The 19,081-nt window shown below is 39.0% G+C and overlaps 2 protein-coding genes across 8 annotated transcripts in view; one reads left to right on the top strand and one right to left on the bottom strand.

Annotated features, from left to right (window-relative positions):
* The window catches only part of st3gal4 (ST3 beta-galactoside alpha-2,3-sialyltransferase 4), a 96,550-nt gene that overhangs the window by 13,105 nt on the left and 64,364 nt on the right, over positions 1–19,081 (top strand). The window contains exon 1 of one of the 4 annotated variants that reach the window (XM_041801429.1): positions 680–989. The exons of 1 other annotated variant lie outside the window; for it this stretch is intronic. The gene's annotated coding sequence lies outside the window, so the exon portion shown is untranslated. Of the gene's footprint in view, positions 1–679; positions 1,070–19,081 lie in introns of those variants that run through there. 2 more of the 4 variants (XM_041801402.1, XM_041801411.1) reach the window with 2 other exon arrangements.
* tbrg1 (transforming growth factor beta regulator 1) overlaps positions 1–19,081 on the bottom strand; it is a 150,747-nt gene that overhangs the window by 75,215 nt on the left and 56,451 nt on the right. The window lies entirely within an intron of this gene.

Here is a 19,081-nt window from a genome sequence, read left to right as displayed (position 1 = left end):
AAAGGGCAAAAATTGGAAAAAAGAGGCAAAATTTGGGAAAAGTGTTAAAAAGAAGTGGCAAAAATGGGCAAAAAATAGGAAAAAAGTGGAATTTGATAAGAAAAGGTAGCTTAAATGGGTGAAAAGCAGCAAAAATGGTAAAAAAAAAAAAAAAGGGGGCAAAAAAGCTTCCCTTTTTCAAGATTTTCTTTGGGAATAATATTTAAAATTAAGACATAAAAGAGCCACAAACAATCACAGAAGAGCCACATGTGGCTCCAGAGCCTCACCCTATGTTTCGCTGTAATAGTGTGTAACATGAAGGAGAAAGGTGTTTTTTTTTTTTTTTTTTTTTTGCAGCTTTACTAAAAACTGTCTCCCTTTTCTCCCAAACACCTTTATGGTACTAAAATCAAGTATACAACAAATTCAACAGCCACTATAGACAAGGTTTAGTGTTATTGTTATAAGATATTCAACCTGTGAGCTGCTCTTTAAACTACACGTTGTAAAGCTCCATATTATTTTTGCCAGGGGCCCCTAAATTCCTAAAAGCGCCCCTGGTCCTTGAAGTTTAACGCCAGCACCGCCAGAGGTTTGGGCTTGTACATTTAAGCAGGCACGGTATGTGGATCTGCTCTCTCCAAAGCGCGTACCCAAACGCGCATGCGTGCCTATACTTCAGAGGAAGGGGAACGCGCTGTAACAGAGAAAGCGTTCCAGTAAACCGCTATAACAGCCTGCGGACTGCATGCCACTCAGAGCCACAGTAAACTACCCTGCGCGGTTCTTGTTTCCGCTACATTGTTCAGAGGAGGGATGAGCTTTGATGCTCACGTCACATCACTGCTTCTACCCGTGCGCGTGCTCTGCGGGCTCCACCACGTATTCCTCGTTTTCCCACGCAGGGCTTGCCACCCAAAAGCAACGTGAACTTGGTTTCAACATCAGTGTACAGTACAAGAGGCTCGCTCCACGGATTAAAGCTCATCTGTCTGGGAGCGCTGCTGGTGAGTAGACTGGACTAAAAGCACAGCTTTGGAGCTAACGCGGAGCTGCAGCGTGTGTGAAGGAGTTCTGAGTGGGCTTGGTGAGGAACAGAAACACTGATGTGGTGTAACTGGTGTGTTTGGATCACAGGAAATCGGGCTGAATTTGTCTGGCACGAGACCTGACTTGTACATTTGGACCAGTGCCTTTTTCATTGTCTTTACGGGCTGAAATATAGAGGCTCAGTCTGAGGTAGGGCAACATGGACCAAAAATCAAATCTTCATTATTTTTTTTAATTGCAATACAAAATACATATCTCAATTTAATAAAGAAACAAGGAAGGCTTTTGTAATACCAGAATTATTGACTTTGGTATGATTTTGTAGATTTAGAATCAAACAACATTAAAGATGACAACAAAATTAGGAATCCTAAACACCTAGAGTTGGACAATTTTTCAATTTTGGTGGATAGATTATTGCAGACAGACTCCTGCACACTGTGCTAAAATAATAAAATCTACAAAAATGCAACGATCAGAGGAATCAAAGAGTAAAAAATGTAATGAGTCACATTTTAACCAAAAGAGAGAGCGCTGTCTAAATTGCAGAAATACATTGCCAAATTTAGTTTTGCCTTTTCAGCCCCGCCCACTTTCCACCAGTTTTTAAATTTTTTTTAGTTGTCAAAATTTCAGACAAACTTCTACAGACTGTCTTAACTGTACAAAAACATTGGCAAGATTGATGTTTTTTGAATTGAGGTAAAATTTTCTAAACTCTTAAATACCATGACTTTCATAATGATTAAATCTTCATTGGTTTAATCACCAGCTGAGTTAAAAAAGAAACTTTATTATGTTTAGTGATATTGTCACTAAACATAATAAGCTCTGCCTAGATTGCACAAATATGTTGGCAACATTTGGAACAGTGGGTGGCACTGACAAGGGTTAAAGACCCTGTAAAGTGAAAATAAATCTGTATTTAGGTTTGTTGTATGACAGGTCACTGTTATGTACTCCTAGTTTAAATTTCAGTCAAATAAAACTTCTCTAAGTTTATAAAATTAAGCTTCAAAATCAAGAAAAATGAGGAGGTAAAATCTGCTCTAGGATGGTGTGGGCGTGTCTTTGAAGGGGCTGAAGCCACGCCCCCCTTGGGAGAAATGTGATCCTCTCAGATTAAAAAAAAATTCTACAATCTGAATTGAGGAAAGCACTTATGCCTTTAGCCTGTCTCTTGACCTTTTGTTGACCTTAGAAAAAGAAATGAAGTCCGTTTTCTGGCTCAAATCTCTGTTATGATGCTTTAAATGATCCTTAGACCACTGTGGCTGATAGATTTGGCAATTTTACCTCACAATGAACAAAAAACACAATTTAACTGACTGTTGACTTTTGATAAATGCAGTGACAGCAGATAACAACAGACTGGACCGAGATGAACTTGTAGTGTTAGAGGGGTGGGGTCATTCCCCACTGTGGGCTCATGATATCATGAGCCCACATATTGGCCCCGCCCACATGAAACCAAGCCAGGAAAGAGGTGGAAAACTTTCGACCGGTCTCAGTGAAAAATTCAGTCACGTATAGATCTCATTGTTTTCACGTTTACAGCAAATATTTTCCAGCATTTCTAGTGTATTAAGACAAAAACTTTGGATTTCACTTTACAGGGTCTTTAAGATTTTCCTCACCAATCCCACCCACTTTCCAGACAGTTGAACAGTTCCATTTTGCCTTTGATTATAAAAAATCAAACTTAAGCATTTTGTCTAAAATCACTGGCAACATTTCCGTATATTAAAATTATTAAAAGTTATACTTTTTAGTACTATGAGTTCCACAATAAACAAATCTACTCTTGCTAAATGATCAGTGGTATCAAAAAGTACAGAAACATAACGATCTTCAGGCATATTTTGAACAAAACAGAGAGATTAGTGTTGAAATTGCACAAATGCATTGGCAATGTTTGGGAAAAAAATGGAAAGAGCCGGCAACATGCTAGTTTTTCTACTTCAGTCCCACCTATGTCATGCCCAGCTGTTTTTGTTTTGTTTTTAATCAGCAAAAATTGCAGAAAAGTCTCCTAAAACTGTCCCAACAGTACACAAAATTGGCAACATTTGTGTGCAGTGAGGTTGTCAAAGTTTTATGTTCTGCTGAATATCATGAGTTTTAAAATGATCTAATCTCCATTGATGTAATTGTTGGCTCATTAAAAAAGTACTTCAACTATTTTAGTCGCATTGGAAAGCAAAAAGAAAGTCCTGTCTAAATTGCATAAGTATGTTGGCAACCTTTATGAGAAGTGGTTGAACTGACAAAGGTTAAGTCTTTCTTCATCAATCCCTCCCACTTTCCACACAGGCGTACTTTGTTTAGCATTTTAGTCTCACAAATTGCACACAAACTCCAGCACAATGTCTCAATTGTACAAAAACATTGACAACATTTATATATTGAGGTTGTCAAACTTGTCTTCACTCGTAAATCTCCATTATTTTGCCGACTTATAGAACCGGAAAGTACTGAAACGTAAAGACCTTCAGCCATGTTCTTTAAAAAAAAAAAAAAAAAAAGAGAGAGAGAGAGAGAGCACTGTCTAAATTGCTCAGATATGTTGGCAACATTTGAAATTGTAAAGGAGGAAAGGTTTTCCTCACCACTTTCAACTCAGTTGTTTTTGTTTGGTCTTTGTAATTATCAAAATTGCAGACAGACCCCTACACACTGTCTAAATTGTGCAAAAACATTGCTAACGTGTATTGTCATCACAATTTTCTGAACTTTTAAATACCATGAACCAAAATAGAAAAATCTACAATGATCAGAGAAATCAGAAGTACTGAACTTAATGATCTTCAGTAGTATTTTTTTGCCAACAACATAAAAACAGATGTCCAAATTGTGCAAATATCTTGACAACATATGGAAAAGTGGGTGGAACAGGCAAGACACTGTTTTTTCCCTTTTTAGTTCCACCTTCTTTCCACCCTACTGTTTTATAGTTTGTTTTTTTAATTTTTCAAATATCACAAACTCCTATACAAACTCCTACTGAATTGCACAAGAATGTTGGCAACATTTTCATGCATCGATTTTTTTCAAAATACTCAATACTCCTAAATATCGTGTTACAAAATGAAAAAATCTCCAAGAGAAAACCGTAAAATTGCGAGGATGTGTTTAGATTTTACGTGAATCAATACTTGTACTGGTGGTCCGTGCATATAAAAGTGCCGAATTCGGCACCCATCCCTTCTGAAGACACAGCTCCACCTTTGCTTATTTGCACCAGTAAGGATAAGAAAACGTGCTGGAAATGCTACCCAGTAGAGTAGGGGTGTCAAACTTAAGGCCTGGGGGCCAAATCCGGCCTGTGGAACAGTTACACCCGGCCCGCAAGATCATGTCATATTCTTATTATAACTAGCCCAAAAATATGAGGTCTGCAGATTTCCTCCAGTGTAAACCTAACCTTGATGATAGCAAATATCCATAAGTCATAAAAATGTGAAAAAATAAAGAGTAAAAATAATTAGACAAAAAGAAGTGTGGGAAAAGAAATTCATTTGTGTTTTCATTTTAAATTTTTTAATTTTGCGTTGCATAATTATAATTGACTTGATTATTTGGGCTTTTATTTCATATTTTGAAGTTTTACATTTAATATTTAGACTTTATCTAATAATCGTAGCTTTGTGAATTTATAATTTTGACTTTATATCTCATATTTTGACCTTTTCAATTTTTTATTTTGACTTTTTATCTCATATTGGGACCTTTTCAATTTATAATTCTGACATTTTATCTCATTTTTTGACCTTTTAAATTTTTTATTTGCCTTTTTATCTAATATTTTGACCTTTTCAATGTATTATTTCAACCTTTGTCTCATATTTTGACATTATAGATGCACCATTTTTACTCGCGAGTCATATGTTTGCCTTAAAAACTTGACTGTAACTTTCTTTTTTTACACATTTGCCTTCTAAAAGCATTATTTTAACATCTAATTTTACGTTATGACCTTTCAGACTAAAAAGTTTGACTTTTTTCAGATTTTATGCCTTTTAACTTATCATTTTAACTTTTTAAATCTCAAAAGCATTTATCATCAATGCTAATTTTTATCCCCTAATTTTATTACTGGCAAAAATGAGGTTGACGGTTTTCTTAAATGTGGACCCTGTTAGGCCCTCAGGTTAGACCTTAATTCAGAATCCAGCCCCTTCTGTGATTGAGTTTGACACCCCTGCAGTGACAGCAATGATGGTACTGTATCAGTACCTGACATAGGTATCTTTTGATAATGTATTCCTATTATGTCATTTGATTTTTATAAAGAATATACGTAGTTCTCCATTAAATAAAATAAATAAAATGTCAGTTCCCATTTAGACTAAACATTTGAAATAGGCAAGTATTTGATAAATAAGCACATTACTGTTAGTGGTTCTAGTGGGCATTAGGTCTGGCATCTTTTTTTAGCATTAAGCTAAACTACATGAAAATGATACTATCTTACACTCTATTATCTAATCACCCCAGCCCTAGCCCCAGTCTATTATAGGGATGTGCAAATGAAGTCACACACCAGCCCCCAACCACAAGTGTCTTAGTTCTTTTTATAAGCACCTCTAATAATAAGGTGATGATATTGTATACTAGCAAGTATTTCTGGAGAGTGATGTAACAGAGGGGCTGCATGGACAGTGAGCTAAATCCTCATCAGTGAATTTAAAATGTTTTCATCAGTTATTCTTGTCTGCTGTAGACCTAGATACTCTGTTTGTCTTTTTAGAATTAGTACTGTTTCTCTCATTCCCTAGTTGTACAGCAATGCAACACCGGTCCATTTTCCCAGTGATGACTGTATTTGTAACCACTGATGTTGCATTTAATAGTTTTCACATGGCAACTTGAGGCAATCTGGCCGGCTCCTCCTCTCCTGTGTTGCAGGGATTCTGCTCGGAAACGCTCGTCCTTGAATCAAACCATGTTGACACACATCTGCAGTCTGAAGGTTCATTTTAGGCCAGTTGAATAAATCTCTCGTTGGATGGCTTCATAATGATATTAAAACAAAGAGTGATGGGTGTCAGTTATTTTTGCAGAACTAGGACAACAGCAAGTTAAGGATCTTTGCTATCATAAACAGTAATAACAGTACAGCAGCTTTTCTTTATGGCATAGATTGTCAAGAGGATACAAGACAAAGAAAAAAACAGACAAAAAGACATATGGTGGGGGCTCCAGTGCACAAAGCAAGGACTGGAATCGAAAAAGGATTTCCCAGACTTTTTCCCTGAAGTTGAAAGCATAGCATTTTCTAAAATGTCCTGGTATTCTGAAGCATTAAGATTGGCCTTCAATGATGATAAGGGGCCTAGTCCAAACCCTGAAAAACAGCCCCATACCATCATCCCTCCTCCACCAAACTACACAATTGGCATAATGCAGTCAGGCAGGTAACATCTGACTGCCAGACACAGACGTGTGATTTGTTTCCACTGCTCCACAGTCCAGTTTCAGTATGGTTTACACCACTCCAACCGACACTTAGCATTGGACTTGGTGATATGAGGCTTGCATGCAGCTGCTCAGCCATGAAAACCCATTCCATGAAGCTCTCGCCACACATTTTTTGTGCTAACATAATGCTAGTGGAAATTCAGAACTTTTTGGTGATGGGGTCAGCAGAGTGTTGGCGACTTTTATGCACCATGCACCACTGAGTTGCTGTTGTTCCTAAAAGCTTCCACTACTTCCACTTCTAATAGTATCACTTACAGCTGACAGTGGAATATCCAGAAATACATGAACTGTCGTATTGCAAAGGTGGCATCCATTGCAGCTCTTCAGAACAGCCCATTTTATATCATGCATGTTTGCAGATTGAGACTGCATGGGTAGGTGCTTGATTTTATACACATGTGGCAACGGGTCTGATTGAAACACCTGAATTCAACAATTAGCAGGAGTGGCCAAATACTTCTGTCCATGAAGTGTATTATAGCTTTAATTGGCGCTTCATCATAAGTTTTACCTTGATACGATATTTGAAGTAAATTTGATTTTATCTCTTACCGGGTGATTCAACCAGGCAGTAAGATGTCTAGGGATGACATGTCAGGCCACTGAGAGGGATCGTTCATTCAGTCTTATTTAACATACCGACAGTAACTTCATCCTATTCTGTTTAGGTTTTTAATGTATCACTATTTCCTGACTCTTCCCAGTCATGTAGGCCATGACAGCTTGTTAGCATTAGCACTGGAGTTTAAAATCCATGCCAGTTCACTGTGCAGGCTAAGGTTAAATCATTCTTTTCCCCAACAAGGATGCCCTGCCTTTCAACTATGGCACAACACTGAGCGTATCGGTTTCCAGCTTCATCAGGACAGTTTATGACTCATGTCCATCACAGCTGGAGGGTTGCAGAATCTAGATTCATATGTGGAATTACATATGACCACATGAGGTCATCTTTGTGTTTAATAGTGAGCACATAGTGAAATGAGGCAAGTCAAGTTTAATCATATAAATATGTACTTACTATTAAACACATGACCTTTTTGTCTTGTTAGCTCAAGCTCTACAGTGGTGGTTTTGATAAAGACTAAGACCAATAAGGAGTGTTACTAAGTGTATTATTATCAAGGAAAATTAATGAGCTTCATCCCTACAGGGGTCTGCTTCTGATAAAGAGCAGTCACCCCTATGTTTTAGTTTACCCATACATGATTTAAAAGAAGGAATAACACTTTTAACAGAGTTACAACATCAACAGAGAGCCAGTGGAGAGAGTTTATGTGCTTCTGTTGTGTGTACCTGTTAAAATCTGGCAGCACTGTTCTTCACAGATGTGCCAGGAAGAACTGACTGACCCCTGAGAGGAAGTCAGAGCAGTTAAAGCATTAGATAATAATAGCACTGATGACTTTTCTAGTGTCTGGCAAAGTTAAAAATGGCTTCACTTTGGCAGGGTTCTACATAGGGAGACAGGAGCTTCAGACTCAATAACTCTCACCTATCTAGTACATAGGTGTCAGAGATATTAAACCGTTACTTCCATCCATCCATCCATCCTCTACACCGCTTATCCCGTTTAGGGTCCTGGGGAGGCTGGAGCCTTTCCCAGGTGTCACTGGGCTAGAAGCAGGATTCACCCTCAACTGGTAGAACTGTTACATAAACTACAAAAATGTACTCCTAAAAGTAAGATCAAACTTAAAATCAAAGATATCACAGCACAATACAGTGTTTCCCACTGGAATCTATTTGTGGTGGTGGGTTGCCCGGGGGGGGGGTCTCTCTGACATGTACGACTCTGGCAGGGAGTTTTCAGCAAAATGTTTGCACCCAGGCAAATCTCATATTCTCGGTTAAATGTCTTTATGAGATTTTTAAATCCTGGCTTTGCAACAACACGGGGCTCATGTCTTTAGCGGTGTGTTGTGTTCCTGCCGCCGTTATCTCAGAGTCATCTTGCTGCATATTTTAACGAATACCGCGTGAGTTAGACCTCTTCCTTTTCAAAGTTGACCGACTGTTCAACACTGCAGATCCAGCGCTGTTTCTCGGTATCCATCAGGCATCTTACTAGCCGCTAACTCACCACGCTGCTCTGTTTACCTTCTTCTCCCTTGCTTCTCTCACCACTGATTAAAAAAATAAAAAAAAACCCCGGCCACATGTGCAGGAGTTTTCTGGATGGGCGGAGGAGAAAAAGACAGCTCTCTGCTGTGAGAGATGCATTCAGGGACAATGGCGGTCCGCCACAAATAAATGAATGTATGGGAAACACTGCAATAGTAGTAGACCCTTTGTCAAGCCTAACCCTCCTTGGTTACTGTTAGGTCAGACAAAATCTCTTGAAGCCGGGCTCCTTTATGTTTGAAGCAATACCCTTTGATTTGACTTGCTCTGATTTATCAGTTGGTTTGATTTTATTATAAACTTTGCGTTGTTGAAAGAATAAAGACAGAAGTGTGTATGAGGATAACTCCAAATCCAAAGCTAGTGATGCCAGCTAACGTTAGCCATCCCCCTGTTGCACATCAACAAAGCGATTGTTGTGCAAAATGAGATAAAATGTATAAGACACTGTAATCAGCCTTACTAGACCAGTACAAATGTTAGAGTGTAAGTTGATGCTTATACTCGTTAGCTAACATTGCAGAAAAACAACGCCAGTATTGCGTTATGCTAACATTAGTAGTGCTAGTTAAGCTACTTTAACCTGAGACTCTATCTCTGTCATCAGGCAAATCCCTCTTGAAAAGCTCCAATCCACAAGGTTCGTGCCAAACTGAACACTGTTTGGACCAATCAGCATCATTTGAGAAGAACGAGGCAGTAGCTATGGGCAGGGCTTAGTTGGGCTGAGAGCCTTTTGCAGTGTCTAGCGCTGGTGGGGTGATTAGCTCGGATATAGCTCTAGAGTAGCGTCAGTCTTACCAGAACTTGATCATGTTTCTGCACGAAATAAAGAATATAAACAACACTTACAGCTTTTCATGGTGGGACAGATGTTTTAGCCCTTTGCTGATCTTCTTTGGCATGAGTTTGTGAAAGTTACAGGGGGAAAGGGCTAGCTGTTGTGTAAGTGGTTGTATACAACGGCTGCTAGTGGAGTGATGAGCTTGGACTTAGCCACAGGGGCAGTTTTGTCAGAACTGGACAACATTTCTTTGTTAAAACATGGCAGCGCAAAACACTGAAAGCTTTTCATGATGGAAGAGATGTTTTCTTTCTTCTCCGGGTCTACTTCGGCATGAAATGCGATCATTATGGGTGGAGTTTTTAGTGTATCCAATGGCTGCTGCTGTGGTAGCTATTAGCTCGGATGTAGCTGTAAGAAAGTGCTCAAAGTGCAACAACAAATACTAAAGCCTTACAATTCCATGGACAAAACCTTATTAATAAGGATTATCTGTTATTGTTGCTCGTGGAAAGGTAGAATTGAGTCTGAAAGGGCAGCTTGTTTAATTTCCCAGCACTTGATGGAACTGTAACTGTAGTCATCCCAAAAGCCCAGACCATTCACTCATCATTTAAAAGAAGAAATCAGTGAGTACTGGTCCATTATTTGCCATCTTTCACGTGACTGAAGTCAACACTGGTGTTTGAGTCGATGTGCTACATAAATTAAACAGAAGAGAGATTAACAAAGAAGAAAAGATGTGTAGCTGAAAGGGGACGAATCATATCATGTAGTTATGCTGGTAAAAATACTTCTGTCACTCATGTGCCATGTCAGGGTACTTTATCCTGGAAGAGTCGTTGGTTCTTGTTTGAAACCTGATGCAGACAGGAAACAGTTTTCTATAGATCACCTTGTGAAAAATTATATGAGAGGTAAAGGAGAGTGACAACAGGAAGGGACGTACAGTATGATAAATTGTTTACACTAAAGTTGTTCAGTCTAATTCTAACTCTCCAGCTCTACCTTGTCAGGTGATGGTACACCTGTATTTGCAGTCTTCAGACTGAGGGAACTCCACAGTTAGTTGTGGTAATGCAGAATGCATTATAGCATCCCTTTGGAAATGTGTTATGTTATTATATTCTTTGTGGACAAACAATGGAATTTTTACCATCTTTTCCTGTATAAATATTGTGGAACATTTTGTTTTAGGTAGAAAAATACTTGGTTGCAGTCCAAACAGAAGCCTGGTATTCGCTGGCACCATTTTGGGTGAGATTGGGATGGAGTCTCAGTCGGTTGGATTTCAAGTAGCAGCTGAAACAACACAGCATTCCCTCTGCATAAATGATTCATTTCTGCTTGAATCAATCAATTTGGATTGAAGGATATGATGAATACACATATCTGCCCTGCAGACATCCATCGCAGGCTAATTTGATCATACTCTGGTGAGCTGGTGACCTCAGTGAGCCTTTGTGTGGCCATTTCTAGAAATAGATTATGATCCTTGATTATTTAAACAGTCATTAATCTAGGAATTAACAAAAAAGTCACAAGTGACTGTTACTGAAATTTAAAAATGCATTTTTTTCTCCATTATTTTTACCAGCCCTAGTTTCCATGTGATACTACCAGCAGATGGTGGCTTTATGCATCTGAAACTTTTTTCTTATTCCCGTTAAATAAAAACACAACAGAGCAGGAATGTTTAATGACACAACTGTGGCTTTTAAGACTGTAGAGTCTTTAGAAAACAAACTCTGCTTCTCATCTGAACATTCTTATGTAAATGATTAATTACTCAATCTGTTTAACTTATTATTTCATATCAGAGCTTTCAAGATTAATTAAATTAATTATGATTGATTACTGCACTGATTTATCTAATCATGATTAATGTTATGTTTTTTATTGTGCCTTTCAGCACACTTTGGTTAAGCCACATTAGTGTCTCCTTGCAGCCACATGGATTAAAATAAGTCTACCACTACTCCTTAATGTCTCATTTAACTTTAAAAAACGTGCATACAGCTCAGTGGACAAGTCAGAATTCATCTGTGCATTGTGTAATCAAACACAATTTGCCTTTTGACTGTTCCCCAATTCCCTTTACAATTCATAACAAGTTCCTATGTTTTAATCTTCGATCTACATAAGCAGGTCTGTATCCAAACAGGAAGTCAGGTACCCTTAGTTTAAGACAGTAGAAAAATCCAAAATAACCCAAAAGCAGTTCTGAATGCAAATAGCGGAGTGTTAAAATGAAGGGAAAAAGGTGCAGTCACTATTAACTACAAAAGTTGACCTGTGAATAATTGCAATCAAAGTGTTTAGATATTTTGACAGCTCTATTTAGAATAATTTTCTCCTTAACATCAGTATAGTTGGGCATAGAGCTGGGCGATTATGGCAGTAATCAAAATCACAATTCAACTTTTTACCTCGATTATGATTGACGTACAATTATCCCACCCCCCCACTCCTGACTCTGTTTGTGCTGCAAATATTTGCATAATTTAAAACAAATAACTGAAAAGAACATGCACAGATTATCATATGTATATATATGATTTAAGATGTTTTTACTGTAACAGTGGTGCTCTAGATTTGTGAATCAAATTAATTCTAAAAGTGTACCTTCAACTGTCAGTTTGGAGGAGGGGTAGAAGGGACTCCATCATGTCTGCAGCTGCGTCAGAGGTGAAGTTATCCTCAGATTTCACACGGCTCTAACCTCTTTATCCGCCAAGATGGACTGTAAAAAGTTCTCCCAAACTTTGTAGTAGGTCCCGTTGGTTAAAAAGTCATCCTGTGCTGAAGTCTGTTGAAATCAGCAGGATAGACACTAATAAGCATACTTAACAAGCTAACTTAAGGTTTGTACGATGATGTGTTCAAGTTGCCTGGGAAATTTTAGTGTTTAAAGAATGGGTATAAATATGTCAAGATGATGGCATAAGACCGCCGTCATGGCATCACTACTCTTTTATTCTAATTTACTCATAGGAGAAATGAATAAGTCCTATTAATTTTATTTACATTAGGGACAAGGGAGACAAATACTCCATAAAACATTGGTGACAAGGGGCAAAAGGACCCCCCACATGTCATTTTAGTTCCAAGGGCCAAAAATAGGTTAATCTGGCCTTAAATGCAGCTAAGAATTGCCATTATAATCTAAAATCTGTCTCACTTTTTAGATAAACCGCTCTTTCAAAGGAGCTCCTGGATCAGATTACTTATTTACTTAGACTTAATGATGGATTATGTTATGGAGAGGAGGAGACAGTGGAATAAACAATAGAAAGGATGTAAACGCTGTAATTACAATCATGATGCAGCATTCAGTGAATATGGTTCTATTTTGTCCACGCTCATTTCTAATCTTTTAAAACAGATTTTCTTGTCAAACATCATCCCGAGGTCAGCTCTTTAAACCAAACGCTGCTAGAGCTCCTACTTTATGAGTCAGCTTTCGAGAGAAAATAAAGCCTCTGCTCCTCATGCATGTCTCCCTTCAAAAGCTCCCTTATCTAAAGTGGCTTTTTTGCATTACAGTCTTTTTTAATATCCATTTATAGCATGAAGTGTTCTGTATAAGCTCTTTGATTATGCACACTAGTCAGTCTGACACAGTGAGCTGCAGATTGCAGAGGGAAAGCATGGTAAAGATATGTAATCTTGGTTCAATATGTTAATGTGGTCTGTGATGACTAAATGGAAAAAGATCTGCTGCTGCCAAAATTCAACTTTCATCTCACTAATTATGACCACATTGATTTAGACTGTAAGTCAGTGTTCGTACACAAAGGCATGAACACAGCATTGTTTTGTAGTTTTTATTGTTCTGCCCCAAGTGAAGGAGTTCATGTATCTTGGGGTCTTGTTCACGAGTGAGGGTTAAAGGGAGCATGAGATCAACAGGCAGATTTGTGCAGCATCAGCAGTACTGCGGGCGTTGTGCCGGACCTTTCTGCCGGTCGATCTACCTCCTAACCCTCACCTATGGTCATGAACTCTGGGTAATGACTGTAAGAATGAGATTGCAAATACAAGCGGCCGAAATGAGTTTTCTGCAGAGGCTGGCTGGGCTCAGCCTCAGAGACAGGGTGAGGAGCTCAGACATCAGGAGGGAGCTAGGAGTAGAGCCGCTGCTCCTTCGCATGAAAGGAGCCAGTTAAGGTGGTACAGGCATCTAATCAGGATGCCTCCTGGTTGCCTGGTCGAGGCATTCCAGTCATGTCCCACTGGGAGGAGACCTCAGGGAAGACCCAGAATGCACTGGAGGGATTACATGTCCTGTCTGGTCGCCTAGGGATCCCCCAGAGTGAGTTGGAAAGTGTTGCTGGGGAAGGGACTTGCTTAACCTGCTACCCCGGGACAAGCAGAAGAGGATGGATAGATGGATAATTTACAATAACATTACAATGGTGAACGCATCAAGACTGCAGAATATCAGTTATCATAAGAAGGCAGTTACCAACAGTTTCCACAGGGTCCATGTCCATAGTGATCTGTCCACGTTTTGGTTTGTTCCATCTCATGGCCTGTGCCCTCACCTACTGGGTCTACTTCAGAAGCAGAGTGCTGAAGAGTGCAGTGAGCAGCTTGCTCATTAGTTCACAAGTTCATGCTGGAATAAGGAGAACAACATTTAAGAACCTGTTGCTTTACCTATGTGAGGTTAATTCACTGTTTGTTTGCTCCCTGTTTTGATATCATGGGATCTGGAGCCTGTAATGGTTTTCATTTTGTATTGATATGTAGGATTTCACAGAAATTTCACAGGAAACTACTACGCGGCAGTGCGGTCGAGTATGGAAGCTCTGATGACTGCGGACATTCCACGCGGAGTCCGCTCGGCTCACAGTACGCTCAAGTATGTTCGGGCCTTTAGTCAGAAGGAGGATGGAGGGGGAGCTGGGGTGGAGGAGGGTTGCAAACGCAGTTTGCAGAGAGTGGCAGTGTATAGCCAGGTAAGAGCAGTTTAAATCAGGCAGCATGAGAGTGATTAGCCAAACGTGTGCTTAGAGCAAATCAGCTGGCCAGCAGCTGATGAGGGCTTGTGTGAGATCATCTGATCTCAATTATTGATTTGACCCCTTGGCCTGCTTGAACTAACACTGTAGGCTCGATAAATGATAGCCATACAGACACGTCTTAAATTAAAGTGAAAAATAAACACCAAGTGTCTCTTACGCAGAGAGGAGTGGGGAAGTAGACAGTCTGGCTGATGTTTTATGTTTGGCGTTTCATTCAAAATGTTCAGGGCTCACAGGTGTGACACCCTGTACTCAATGTACACACAGGTATAATTTACAAATACTTAAGGGCAATACATGATATATACTGCTTATATGTACGGCAAATATACTGGAAGTAAATATCAGCATAAATTGTCATATTTGTAGATGCCAATGCCAACATTTGACTTTAAAAGCAAATATCTGCCAATAATATCGCTATTTGAAACTCAGTTTACTGGTCAGTGTAGGTATGTGAAAAACACTGCAACTATAGGTCTCCTTCAGCGCCCTTGTAATGCGCAGTGTCTTGTTCTTGTTTAGCAAATGTTAGAAGAAGCATTTTGTAAAAACATTGGATTTAACACATGTAGAAGCATGCACATGGTGGTAATACTGTAAACCAGGGGAAAACTTGGGGAAAGTTCAATGGTGTTAAGACCGGATACTGCCTAATCTTAACCCTTAGTCTGTGCTGCTTTTGCAGAATTAATTATTAGCAGAAATGTTGAAAGCAACGTTAGACCTGACTGAGAGTGAAATGATGGATCATGCACCTGTAGAAGACATGAGTTTGTTATCAACCTTAATCCATGGTGAAAACAAAAAACACACTCTTGGGGAAAAGGACAGCATTACCCACAATCCTAGTGTCACAGCACTGTCTCGGATTAGTGGAGCTTCCTGTTAACACCGGTAACCACCCAGTTAACTTAAGATGTTGGCTGCTACAACTGAAGTTAATTGCCATTTTTAACTACACAGGAGTTGAATGAGAACATTTACTTCAGAATAAGAGTTGCCAAAAAGGGTTTAGTTTTTAGTTTCTTTAGTTTTAGCTTCAAATAGGCAAAGTTATTAACATGATGATATTGATTGATACTGAGATCATGTTTAACATGATGATAAGCATTTATCAAATTTCAACACTCTTAATATGTTAAAAAGGACTGATGAATGTAAATATGTGAAAAATATAAATGTATACAAACAGAATTTGTAATAAAAATAAACAAAAAAACCCTCCTTTGGCCAAAAAACATTTACCACATGGCAAAGTCTTAGAGAAAAAAACAGCATGCAGCACAGTAATTGTTTAATCTTGTTGTCATGATCATGGGAAGCCAAGATTGTGATTGAAATTCAATCAATGACCCTGCACTAGCCTCAAGTCTCAACATTTGTCTGTTTTCTACTTGAGATTTTGTCCTCTACGAGCCTGCTATCTATCCTGTAGCACTGGATGGAGAACCAGAGAAAAACCTTCCGACAAGACTAAATCCCCTCTGACTGCCTCAGCTAAACCCTGCAGGGAATCCCCACACCTCATCACCGCATACTCTGCAGTCCTAGGGCTCCATAAAGTTGCCCTTAAAATGTAGACGCTGTTAAGAGGGAGAGAGGCTTGATTATAGCGTGCAAATTCTTTGAAAGGTTTTCTTCATGAGAGCGGTCAAAATGTTACAAATGGGCACCAGATTTAGCTCTTCTGGCCGGATTAAATTCAGGGATTATGTGTTTAAGAGGTGATTTGCTATTGTGAGGAGAGTGCACATGTGATTTTATTCCCAGTGTCTGTCTGTTGTTCAGAAATAAGCCAGTAGGTGAAAGTGGATTAACAAGGGAGATTGTTTCATTCATCATTGGAATATATGAACTCTTCTTTTTGGATTGTGTTTAGAGATTTCACTGTAAACTGGGTCTTAGTTTCACTGTTCAAACAATATTTATGGTGAAAAGGAAATGTTTTCACAGTATGCTGTTCCTGTAGGTGCAGGCCTGCCTACAGAATAGGCCAGGCCCCTGAAAAACCCAGAGAATGGGCCCTCCCCAGTTGTGATTTATTGATGGTATCAATGCATGTGTGTCAGTATCAGTATCAGTAGTACTGGGGCTCGCCCCGTGGATAACAGTTACTTTATTTTAGAGCTGAAAACTATGCTAAGCCTATTATTGGGTTCTGATTTGAAAATTCTGTATTCATGCCACTGTTTGACTTTTTTTTTTTACCTCTTTCTGCTGAATTGTGCCCCTTTTCCCAAATGTAACCCATTCATGCTGCTTAATGAGACAACACCTGTCTGTATTAAGGTAGTGCTCTGATATGAGGCAGATGGACAGACAGCGAGGATGGAGAGAGATGAGGAGAGAACCGTTACAGTCAGGACAGAACACAATGCAGCATCAAACTGCACTGTTACTCATTAAGAGAGTAAAGAAAAGTTTAGGTAACAGGTTTACTGTTAACTATTTAACTTTAATGTGACCTATAAGTTACTGTCACTCTGTGTTTGAGAGAGCAGAAAGGTTTCTTCATTTATATTAAACATAAGTTAGGATGTGATTATACTCGTGAATGTGCCTTATAATGTTGGAAATATCTGACTTACACTGGTTATAATTATTTTATATCAGGGTTATCCAAACAATGGCTCCTGGGCCAACTGTGGCCCTTTTACAATAAAATTAAGGTTATTTCTATTTAATAAGTGAACATTTGATTCATTTACATAAACAGGACACTCTTTTTTATGTTAAAATTAGTGGAAAGGTTAAAAAACAGAATTCCAAAAAAATAAAATGGAAAAAACGGAATTTGGCAAAAAATAAAACAGTTTTCATAGGGCCCTATAAGCTTCAGCATGAGTGTGTGATAGTTAAGGGGGAAAGAGTTAGTTGTGTGAATGCTTGTTTTCAATAACTGTTAGCAGAGCGGTTAGCTTGGCCCTCACCAGACCAGCACTTCAGTCAGAAATGCAGCATTTCTTCACAGTTACTGCTGAGAGCAACGTGGAAAGCTTTCTCCGACAGAAAACAACATTGTCGCTCTTTTGCCGCCCTGCTTTAGCATGACTATGATGGTTAAGGGGAAAGGGTTAGTTGTTGTATACGGCTAAAGAGCTGTTGTGTCCCAGCTAATGACTGCACTATCAGGCCTCAGCTGGGACTGAGCTGAAGCGGCGCTTTTGTCTGAACCGGACAACGTGTCTAAATCCAAACAAGTGCAGCGAGCAACACTAAAAGCTTTCCGTCACAGAAAAATGTTCTTGCTCTACTCCCGGTCTGTTTCGGCATGGCTTTCCGATCATGGCGGTGGGCTTGTCCAGTACTGTCTGCCGTTAGCTGTTAGCTTGGATGTCGCTGCAGTTTACTCCAAACTGGACCGAACTGAATAAAAAGAGCGTAGTTTCCCCTCGCCATTCTCTAACTGCAGCTGAGTCGATGTGTTTATGTCTGTGTGCTTAACCAATCAGTAGAAGAAAAGCAGGAGTGAAGGGGGGATGATGCTGCTCAGGGCTTCATTACACACAGAAGGAGAGAGAGGGCATCATGTAGCTTTTTACATTTCAGTAACAGCTTACTATAACTTTGGCTAATTTAATAAACAAATAACATTCATAATCCTCCTCTCTGCCGGCAGCTGAGAGGAGGATCAGGAGAGGAGGGCTGAACTTTCTTCCAAGCAGGGAGGGCCAACTGGACCTGGGGTGAAGCTAACTCCCCACATGACATCATGAGGGGAAAATATGAGAACGGCTTTTTTCACACACATTTTCTGTAAAGTGAAGAAAGGAGAAAAGGGGGGTGGATTTTTCTGGTGACCAGGCCAGGGGCACATATTTTTGCTAAAAAAGCCTGAAAAAGTTTATTTTGCATAATATGTTCCCTTTAAAACAACTCCAGAAACAACTGAGGTTGAAAAAATTTCATCAGGGATGACTTTATGTTTCTTCAGTTCTTCAGAAATCCACCTTGTCAGCTGTTACAAATGTAATGCCATTTAACACGTACTTATGAGTCCATTGTTGATGAAAGTCTACTTGTTGGTTTCAGGCGTCTTTGGGAGTGCAGTTTTCCTGCTTGGGATTTTTCATTTATCACTATACAGCATGTTAGTTTCAAACCCCGTGATCAACAACATGACCACCTCAGAAAAATTTGGCTTCAATATCTCAATCGCCCTCTTGTGGCTGGCTGTGGTATAGGATCTGAACTCACTCTTAGAGGCTAAAAATTTCACACATTCAAAAAAAGTAAAAATCCTAAACAAAAATATGTACTGTTTTTTTCTACATTTGTTTTTTTTTTTTTTTTTCCAAAATGAGAGTGACATAAAAAAAATGATCAAGCTCTTCAATAAAACTATTGCAGTATCAAATAATTGCAATTAGATATTTTTTTCAAGATTGTTCATCCCTGTGTATGCAATTAGGGCAGCACTCTCTCTCTTTTGGTTAAAATATGACTGAATATAATCAAGTTTCTGTCTACTGCATATTGATAATTTTTATATGTATGGTAATTTTAAGTATAGCTAATTTTGACAATCTTGATATTTGGAAATGTTTCCAATGTTTTTGCAAACTTCCACACAGCGTATCAGAGTCCGTCTGCATTTTTTTGGATTTAAAAGGTAAAACATTTC

This window comes from Cheilinus undulatus, linkage group 2 (assembly GCF_018320785.1).
Source record: "Cheilinus undulatus linkage group 2, ASM1832078v1, whole genome shotgun sequence".
NCBI lineage: Eukaryota > Metazoa > Chordata > Actinopteri > Labriformes > Labridae > Cheilinus > Cheilinus undulatus.
Note: the sequence above shows the minus strand (reverse complement) of the source record. Positions and strands in the feature narration are given on the sequence as shown.